The 9374-nt window shown below is 46.6% G+C and overlaps 1 protein-coding gene across 2 annotated transcripts in view; it reads left to right on the top strand.

The window, feature by feature from the left end:
• Positions 1–9374, top strand: part of LDLRAD4 (low density lipoprotein receptor class A domain containing 4) — a 599211-nt gene that overhangs the window by 64434 nt on the left and 525403 nt on the right. The gene's annotated exons all lie outside the window — the stretch shown is intronic.

The following is a 9374-nucleotide window of genomic DNA, read 5'->3' as shown; positions in this document are numbered from 1 at the left end:
TTTTTTTTTTTTTTTTTCTTTCTTGGTGTTGAAGTGGCCACTGTGGAAACTGCTTTTGGAGCACCTGTTCAGTCACAAGTCCTGAGTGGGGAACAGGCTTGTCATTAGAGTATACAAAGCCGTAAGTCCAACAAAAAGCAAGTTATGGGGAGCAGGTACTAGTGGAGTGAAGTTGGGAGTTGGAAATGTGGGGAGCTGGCTCTGCAGATGAGCTTAGTGTCCATCCTTTGGTCATTCTCAACTAACTGCATGCACATGCCCATGCTGAAGCTGGTCTATGGGTAGAACATTTATTTAATTCTCCAGGACTAACTCGAGTGCTCATATCATGGGAAAATAGATTTTGAGTGAAGGAAACTTCCTTGTTCACTGAACCCTGGTATGTGGGGGACACATTCCCGTGTGGCTTGTGTTCCTCCACGTAGGGCCACCAAACTTTAAGTGACTACTCTTGGGCCTGGAACGGTCTCTTCCACTTGTATTCTGGTGCCATTTAATTTGTAGAAAACTTCTCCTTCATGCCAAGTTGTTTACCTGACAGGCTGCAAAAGTGGCCAGTAGGCTTTTCAGTATAGGGGCCATTCTTCACTAGACTTGTATACAGTGTTCATCTCTTCCAGGGGGAACTGAAATCTTGTACTGAATCCCTGATCTCCAAAGTTTAACAGGAACCCAGGTCTTCTGCATGGTAACTTGTTGTGCTAACAGCAGATTAATTTATTTCCTAATTAATCAAAAAGAGTGTTCTTTTTATTTCAGCCATCTGCTGGAGAGCATGTTGTTTAGCTACTTGCTGTTACACATTGGAGCTACACAGGAAAAAAGATGTTTCAACTCTTGTTTTGGCTTGTTTTCTGGGTTGACTCAGTCTAGAGTGCTGTGAAACATACACTTGCTCCTCAGTAGCTGCAAAAATTCTGGTTAAACCACTGTTTTTCTCAAAGGAAAAAAAATGTATTGGCAGGCTAATTGCATATTACTGCTTGTTTTATTCCCCTAAAATTATAATTCAGAGTTCTTGTTCCCCTTGTACACTTTGGAAGTATTGTAGGCTACTGAACTGCGTTTTTCCCTGGAGAGAGTAGTTAGTGTTGCACTTGCATGACTCTTGGATTATTGTTGAAAACATAATGTCTCGTATAATTTGTTGTTGAGCTGGATACCTCCTTTCTCTCCCTTCATGGTGGTGACACTAAAGCATCACATTTTGTTCTCCAAAAGTCCCTTTTGCACACGCTCTCTTTGGAGGCTGCATTGTTGTAGCAAGAGCAGTCTGTCCTATGTGATACTTACCGTAGTTCTGCCTTGCAGCGGGTAGATTTTAGTACAGACTTGCCCGGGGGGTGGCCTTGTCCTATTTTCCTCTTAGATGGTTCTGGCATTTATAAAAGCTTGGGAGATCGTGCTTCTGAATTATCCAGTCTGAAGTGCTTGAGCCAACACAGCAGGGAGGACAGCAAACCTGCATGTTGTTTGGCCTGAGGCAGCTGGGCCTGTTTTTCTTTTTCCCCACTTGACCTAGAGTGATGGCATATTTTTCTTGCGTTTGGGGAGGAGGGGGAAGCTGAGGGAGGGAGCGTACATGAGTAGAATAGTTTAATCTCTGTTGATTTGAAAGACTGAGCTAATTTTCCCCCAGCCTCTCTTCTCTATCTCCCTAACAGAGGTGAATCTCATGTTATTTTAATTACAAGATTTTGTTCTTGTAAATTATGATTTGCCTAGAAGTTTCAGGTTTAAGCATAGTACGTGGTTCACTTCGTAATCCTGCACTGACATCTTTAACAGGCAGCTCTCTGCTTGTAGTACCAGGGAGTTGCAGCACTGATGTTTTAATCAGACATGAATAGCTGATGCATCATTTTCAGTGGTGTTTGATAAGTTATCATCAAACTCTTTCATCTCTTTTCTGGTCCATTTGTGTTAACTGATTAGTTCCTGCTTGTTTGCACTCACTGAAAACTGTGATGTGGAGATGACTTTGAGGAACGGAAATTGGAAAGATCTCTCTGCCCTTACCCACAGAATAGTGGTTTAATAAATATGAGGAACTCTTTGACCTTAGTTTTTTGTAAATACCTCTTCAACAGCATTACTCTCTGAGTGAAGTTTCCTCTGCAAATGGAGACCTTACTAGAGCTGCTTTTTATTTACATTAGTTGTATAGTTGTTAAAAGATGGCTCATTGGAGTTTTGCATTTATATGAGAGAATTGTTTAGCTGCTTTATACAGTGATATCCTGTAGGCATGGTTTCTGAACAACTGTTTACATTTGACAGGCTTCTTTGTAGGAATCATTCTTAAAAAGTAGAGAGGAGCAGTTAGCTGTGTTAGCCTGAAATCGGGCATTTCTGAATTACAGTAAAGCTGCATTAACCGGCACCTTCCAAGCCGGGCTGCCTCTATTAACCGGCCTGCCAGCTTGTAAGGTAAAAGGGAAACCGGAAGTGCCCACAGTGGCACTTCCGGTTTCACTGAGCCCCCATGGCCCAGGGCAAAGACCCCTGTTCGAGCCTCTCTGTTAACCAGCATATTTTGTTATCTAGCCACCCCCCATTCCCCATGGGTGCCAGATAAGAAAGCTTTTGCTGTAGTTAGTCTCTAAGGACAGACATTCAAAAAACCTGAGCCTGAATTGATTCAATCTTTGCAGGTTAGCCTAACCTGGCTAGGCTAAATCACTTTGTAACTGTACAGACATGCAGGCACATGCCTGCAGTGGCTCAGGCTAGAAGCTGGGGGGCTCTAGAGCAAACCTCCCTTCCACAGTCCTGAGCAGAGGGGAGGCATTGTGTGGCCAGGCCCCAGCAGGGCCTCTGATTAGGAAGGTCTGCCTGCGCCGTCCCAGGCTTTTCCCTGCTCGCTGCTCAAGGGGCGGGAGGGTTGCTAACAGGGGGCTGGGGTCTAGCACTCTGAGGGAAGGGGGGGTGTGCAGTACATGCATCTGTTGATGATGCAGAGCTTTTCAGTCTCCCTCTCCCTGCTGCTTTAGACTGTCTGCAGCAAACTGACAGGCAAGCCAGCAAAGGGCTGATAACAGTATTTATCACTTCATTAGCAAAACAATAGCCTCTCTCCATTACTTCGAACTCTTCTTAAACAGCTTACTGGCTGACCTGTTGATTAGCTCCAAACAGCCCTAAGCAGTCACTGTTCTGTCTGCCTGTCCCAGTGAAATTGGAGAGACTCACACATAGACACATCTCAGCATTAGCTAACATACCACATGTCTAGGGTCTGTGGGGGGGAGGAGGGAGGGGGACCCCTGCTTCAGCAGCAAGCAGCGAGGGGGTGGAGGGTAGGGCAGAGGGAAACCAAGCAGACCTTGCTGTACCTACAGGCTCTGCCAGACCTCTAGCCAGGGAGCAGAAGGGAGGGGCCATCCCTGTTGAGGAACAGAGAGCCCCACCCCACCCAGGGAGCATGCCAGGATGCTGGGGGTGTCTGGTTTATCTTAAATCAGCAAGGGGTCTCAGACAGATATTGCATAAACTGGTTTGACCCAAATCAGTTAAGTCTGATACTACATTCAACCAGATTTATCTCAAACCTGTTTCAGCCATTTTCAAACTGGTTTATGTGTACTGAACATCTGTTCTGTTACAGGTTTAAACCAGTTTCTGGTCACTTAAACTAGTTTATGTGTAATGTCTGTCCCTAGCCTAAAGGCATTTATATGCATGCTCTGGGGGGAGGGCAAAGGGAAATGTGCTTTAATTAGAGAGGCTCTGAGAGATGCTCTAATTGAAGTGCCCGGAGCATTATGTGCATCAGCATTCCTGCACTGAAAAATGGCAGTGGGGGGTGCTTTAACTAAAGCTTGTAGATCAAGCTTTATTTAAAGCGCCCAAGCCACCATTTTTCAGCGTGGGAATACACATGATGCTAGAGCAGAGGCGGGTAATTATTTTGGGCAGAGGTCTGCTTACTGAGTTTTGGCAAGCCATCAAGGGCTGCATGACAGGCAACCAGGGGCAGATAAATATTTATGCTCTAAATTTTGGGGGGGCCCTGCAGGCCAGATATAATGATCTGGTGGGCCACATCTGGATCGCGGGCCACATTTTGCTCATCCCTGTGCTAGAGTCTGCTGGAGCACGGTAATTACCATGCTTTAGCAGACTCGATTAATCAAATCTGCTCTCATGCATTGTAATTACAGAATGTTGGAGCAGCCTCGATGTATGTGTACTCTGTTTAAAAGATGCAAATTCTATAATTTAAAAAAAGTCAGATTCTCTCATTGAAAACCCCCAAATCTGCATTTTTCCACAATTAAAATGAGATGCTTCTCTCTCTCTCTCTCTGTGTGTGTGTGTGTGTGTGTGTGTGTGTACTAGCCAATTGCCTTTCAAGAATGATAGGGATGGGGAGCAAGTGGGTTGCAGCCCTGACCCCCACCCCCCTCGTCCAGGCCCACTTCGCCTTCCCTCCTGCTGCTTGGGGTCCAGGCCTGCTCCCACCGCAGCAGCAGGGGGAAGGGAGGAATGGGCCTGGGTCTCATGCAAGGGAGGACCCGGCTCGAGGGTGAGGAGAAGCTGGGCCGCTGTGGTGGGGGGGAGCAGTGGGCCCGGGCCAACCCGACAGCGGCGCTGGGACAGGAGGAGCAGGTTTGGGGCAGACATGGGGGAGCTGGGGTAGAGTGAGCCCAGGCCCATTGTGGGGGAGGAGTCTTACTACCCCCTTACCCCCTGAGCTGCTGGGCTGAGCCAGGCTGGGCTGGACCTGCTGTACTCCCCTCCCAATGCTGCGGGGAGCTGGCTTTTTTCCCTGTGTTGGGTCTGGGCCTGCTCCCACCCTGTGTTACCTGCAGGGAGCAGGGTGGGAGGTGGGGGACAGGCCAGTCCTGCTGGCCTTGCCCCACCCCTTCTGTCTGCTCTGTTGCCACCACCTCCAGGGAGGGGGGGAGGCCAGCTGTGCTGGCCTCACCCCCCTTTCCGTCTCCTGTGTTCCCACCATCATGATGGCAGGCTGCCTTCTGTTGGAATGCTTCTTTGTGCTCTGATTGGCTGACAAACAGCCAATCAGAGCATGAATAAAGCATTATGGACAGACAGGCTTAGGCTTACATAATATTAGAATGTATATGTATCAACTGAACACAGCCCCCTTCAGCCCTGCAGGTGCCCCACACTCCTGACCCACAGCCCCCTTGCCGTGCCAGTGCCCCTCCCTTCTGACATGCAGCCCCCCAGTCCTGCTGTTGCCCCTCACTCCCAACTCACAGCCCCCTAGCCCTGCCAGTGCATTTCACTCCAAACCTGCAGCCCCCCAGCCGTGCCAGTGCCCCTCACTTCTGACCCCCAACCCTACCAGTGCCCCTCACTCCCAACCCACAGCTCCTTGATCCTGCCAGTGCTCCTCACTCCCGACCCACAGCCTCTCAGCTCTGCTGGTGCCTCTCACTCCTGACCTGCTAGTCGCTGCTATCAGAGTGTGAGCAAGGAAGGGGGTGTGTGGGCATCGGTGGGGGGATGGGGTCACAGGCAATGTGTGTGGGGGCATGTGCCCCTTGAGACACCTGTGCCCATAGCGGGGTGTGGGGCTGCAGTGGGGCCAGACCAACTCTGGGCATGAGGTGCCCGCGTGGTTCAGTGGATGAGACCTGGCATGGGAGAGAGTGCCACACTGCTATGGCTTCCAAGATGAGGTGTCCCCTGCCCCCTTGGCAGCAGCGGGGGGTCAACTCTGCACCACCATGCTCCACCTTGGTGGCAATGGTGGTGTGGTGCTCTCTTGTGCACCGTATCCCATGTGCTGGGCTGTGGAGGCTACTTCTCTAGAGCTGGTCCACCCCCACTGCAGTCCCACGCTGGGTGCAGAAATCTTGGGAGGCATGTGCCCCCCCCATTGCCTGTGCCCCCTCTTACCCCCCAAATGTGTGGCCTGTGTCCTCTCTCCCCCTCCACCCAACGTGTGGCCTGTTGGCCCCTCCTCCCACGCTTGTCCAGCTTGTGGCTCTGCTAGTAAGTTATTGAAAGCTTGGGAGGTACGAGCCATAGTGATTCTTTAGATTTACCGAGTATTTTTTAGGGAATAGTTTTTCAAATGTGCTTTTATGACTGAGGAGTGCATCCTTTCAGTTTAGGTGCTAAATACAATGGAAACAACCAGAGTTTCTCTAAAGATATCAGACTGACTGGGTCCCTTTTCTTGGGTCTCAAGTAGTGTGAGACAAACAAGTGACATTAGCACACATGATGACACTCAGAATAAAGTGAGAATACCAGACACATCTCTTTCTTCCCATGTCAGTGTTTTGTTCCCGGTGTATACTGTTTGTATATTCTTCTCTGTATAAGAGGATCTTCATATTAGCTGTTCCACAGCTCGTGGTAGGTTTAACAGCAGACACATTTTGTGAACTTTTTTGAGCAAATGTTTGCACCAGAGCACCCCTTTTCTTAGTTTACAGCACAGAGTGATTTAATTCGCCTTCTTTTACTCTCATTTGGAATTGTAGACAGTCAGTGACAAGTATCACCAAAACTACAATGCAGTATAACTGAAAGATCTTTTTGGCCTGTGAATGGAGGGAAGGGGCATAGGGACAGTTCAGTCAAGCAGAACAAATGAACAAATTAGTAGTTTAATATTGGGAAACGGGCCACTTGAGATTTTGTGCCACGGTGTCCAGGTGTTCAGTTTTTCTTGGCTGACTAGAGAGAGCAGCATTTTCTCTGTGCCTAGGCCAAGGAAGAGTTAAACTTTGTGAGAATATGCTGCCTTGGAAATCATTACCAGTAAATTGAAAGGAGAGTGTTATATGAGCAAGTGGTTAATTTTTGTAAATCCTGTTTTACGTTCCCTTTGTTCTTTCCCCAGTAAAGTAATCAATGATGTACTTGGGGACTTTTTGGGGGCGTGTGTTTGATGTTTCTTTGGTTTCATTTCCGTTATTTTAGTACTGTAAAATTCCTATTAGCAGAGGCCATTTGAATACTTCTTATTTTATAAATATCCCTATCTGGTTATTGACAATAGTTCAGACAGGGAATGCTTGGCTTTTCCGTCTCCTTTTCTTTAACTATATTTTATAGAGACATATTTTAAAAGCACAATGTATCAACCATTTTTAATTGGTCATTTAGGCCATGTGTAGATTAAATGAGAGGCATGTGTACACGACACTTTAAAGCAGGCTAAATGCTTTTGCACTGTTTTAATGGTGTCAGTGTTTGCATGCCTCGGCAGCATATTCAGCATTAATTCCAGCCACTGTAGGAAATTCGGCGGCGTAATGTGCCTTAAATGACTTGGAACACAACAAACTAAAATTCCTTTGAGGAGTTTTAGTTTGCTGCCCCTACAGCTGCGGAGTGAAGCACCAGGCTCTGTGCAGCTCCACGGCTCTGTAGGCAGCCTGGCAGCAGCCCGGGAAAGCAGACTCTGCCCAAGAAAAGTGGCAAGCCTGATTCCCCCCACCCCCAACCGGGAGCCTGCCTGAGCTGCCCGAGGGCCCGGTGCTTCACTCCATGGTTTCAGTGCTCCCCAGGACTGCCTGAGCCGGGTGCAGTTTCAGTGCCCCCCAGCACTGGGTGGGTGCTACCAAGGGGGGCTGCCACACAGGGAAACAGCAGCCCCCTCCTTCCCCTGCAGCCCAGGGACTACTCTGCCCATCAGCACTTGTTCTCCCCTCCTTGCTGGAAAGGCAGGTAATTCAGTGGGGTGTGTGCACGACATGGGGGTTTAATCAGACCTAAATTGAAGCAGTGTTTTTTAAAACCCACTGCTTCGATTTAGGGCTCCCGTTTCGTCTACACCCATCCTTATTTATCACCTTTCCCCTTCATATTAACTGGATGCATTGTCTTTTCAGTACCTCCATCTTTGGGAGGATTTGTAAAATTTTGTTGTCTGTTTCCAATCCCTTGTAGCGAACATTAATTCATTTGGTGTTTTGCTGCCTTTTGTTTCATATGCTTTAGTACACATAGGGTAGCCTTGTTTGGTTACTTTAATATTTGTCACTAGCAATCCAAACCTTTATTTTTAAATCAATACATTTTAAAAGTTTGCATACAATCTCTTGTAGACGTTAATATTTTTATTCATTGTACTTGTCACCAAAGTTCCTTATTCCCATAGATTACTCGTCTGGTATCTAATACTTGGGGTGCTGCCCTCTCTAAACCCATACCTGATTTCAGACAGGTAGCTTGTGGTTACTAGTTTCAGATGTTCCAATTTTCACATTCTGAGTTAGTTCCTCCTTACCAGTAAGAAGTAGATCTAGTACAGTCCTGATTTTATACTAATTGTTACATAACCCAGTGCCTTTGAAAGTCAGTTGAGTCATAGCATATGAGCAGTCTTGAACTGGCTTTGGGAACAATGCTGTTCTGAGTTTGTAAACTAGTTCTAGGAACTGCCACATATTCAGAAACTATCCTGAGCCTGAAATAAGGTGGTGCAGCAGTCTTCATCATTTTATGCATGTGCTAAATGTTGAATTTTTTCTTTCTCTATTCTTGTTAATTTTGCTATTATGAGAAACAAAACTGATATAATCTCAAACCTTCCCAGGTTTGCCCACTGGATTCTGTCTACAGGATGCATTACACTTGAGTCTCTTGAGGCAGACTAAAAAGTACCCATGCTATGGACAGTTAAATGTAGTTGCATCATCCAAATTACAGTGCTTTCTGCTTCGGGAAAATGTATCCATAAAGTTTCAGCCATACTGTCAGAGGTTAGGGAGGACTGAGCTATTTGACAAATATAGCTTTGGCGAACATCCTGTGGAATTCTAAAAGGGTTTTCCAGCTAGACTGTCATTTTTTTCCCAAATGTCTTGGCATGGCTGATCACTCAAGAGTGACATATGGTGGAAACACGCTCTGAGGGACAAGTCTCCCGGATGGTGCACAGCACCACACAAAATAGACAGATGGTGGCTTATTCAACCTTGGAAAGTAGTTTAATCCTACATATTGGCAAGGCCTGGGTGCAGAGAGAGGCAGCACACATGCCTATGAAATCCGAGGAAAAGCTTTTGTGAGTTTACTTGCAAATTGCTTAGCATTTAAAGGCAGTATCAGCACTGAAAAAATACAGCATAAATGTCTGCAAAAATGCATGGCACAATATGCTAATGAGGAAAAAGTCAGGTTGCAAGTTCCACTGAAAAATAAAATCCCAAAGTAGAAGGGTATTGCAGAAGATCAAGCATGCTTAACGTACAGCACCGTTCTCTGGGCTGAAAAATGATGCAACACAGCCAAGCAGTTTAGGTAACTTGTTTATTTATTAAATTATGCATTTAATTGTTTGTTGAATTGCAGTCTTTGTCACACATCATATTTTTCATAGCCTTGGCTAAAAATGTAAAGGCATCACTGATTTTGTGAAGTTCCAAATCTGTCATTTCTCC

The sequence above is a fragment of the Gavialis gangeticus genome, unplaced genomic scaffold, assembly GCF_001723915.1.
Source record: "Gavialis gangeticus isolate Ggan-Ray unplaced genomic scaffold, GavGan_comp1, whole genome shotgun sequence".
Classification (NCBI taxonomy): domain Eukaryota; kingdom Metazoa; phylum Chordata; order Crocodylia; family Gavialidae; genus Gavialis; species Gavialis gangeticus.
This window is presented reverse-complemented; position numbering and strand designations above follow the sequence as displayed.